Source organism: Arachis ipaensis, chromosome B05 (genome assembly GCF_000816755.2).
Source record: "Arachis ipaensis cultivar K30076 chromosome B05, Araip1.1, whole genome shotgun sequence".
Taxonomy (NCBI): domain Eukaryota; kingdom Viridiplantae; phylum Streptophyta; class Magnoliopsida; order Fabales; family Fabaceae; genus Arachis; species Arachis ipaensis.
Window position 1 is genome coordinate 94,300,346 of NC_029789.2, and position 667 is coordinate 94,301,012.

The window sequence follows — 667 nt, forward strand, 5'->3', positions numbered from 1 at the left end:
CAGATCATTTAAAGCAAGCCAGGCTGAATTCAAGAGTGGATTCTATTTTTTCACATTCTCAATAAAATTAACTCAAATCAATTCTCAACGGGTTAAACTCGATCTCAAAGCTTTAAAAGAATCAACTTGAAAAACATTTTGTTTCACAAAACCACACAACAATTCAACTAACAGACGTTCATAACCAACCAAGGCAAATCAAGCCATACATAAGGCCGATACAATCACCAAATACACATTCACTCACATCAGTATCCATATGTAATAATTCCAATATATAAAATATAGTTTTTGGAAAGCGCCCCTACCTCAAAACGTAAAACCATAGCCTAAACGTGTCACAAAATCCTTTCCACCTCAACTCGAACCGACGGCAACCAAAACCTCAGCTCCAAGTCACGTTCGCAATAACCATAGCAACACTAATCATAACATACAATAATCAGGACTCGATCCCACGTTATCAAAACTCATATTCATTAACCGAATACAACAAAATACTAACGCGAGACTTTCCAAAACATAAATACCTACTGGGATGACAAAATGAGGCAGTTGCAGCTCCGAGCACGGAATGCAAGCACGAATCCACAACCCTATGATGGACAACATCGCAATGCCTCAGCATAAGCTTACAGAGCAGCGACAAAAGGCCTTTCGACTTGGA

At 38.8% G+C, this 667-nt stretch overlaps 1 long non-coding RNA gene across 1 annotated transcript in view; it reads right to left on the bottom strand.

Moving 5' to 3' along the window:
• The window catches only part of LOC110262914, a 2,282-nt gene extending 1,846 nt beyond the window's left edge, over nt 1-436 (bottom strand). Inside the window, exon 1 of the long non-coding RNA XR_002347926.1 lies at nt 309-436. This is a non-coding gene — a long non-coding RNA (uncharacterized LOC110262914). The remainder of the gene's footprint in view (nt 1-308) is intronic.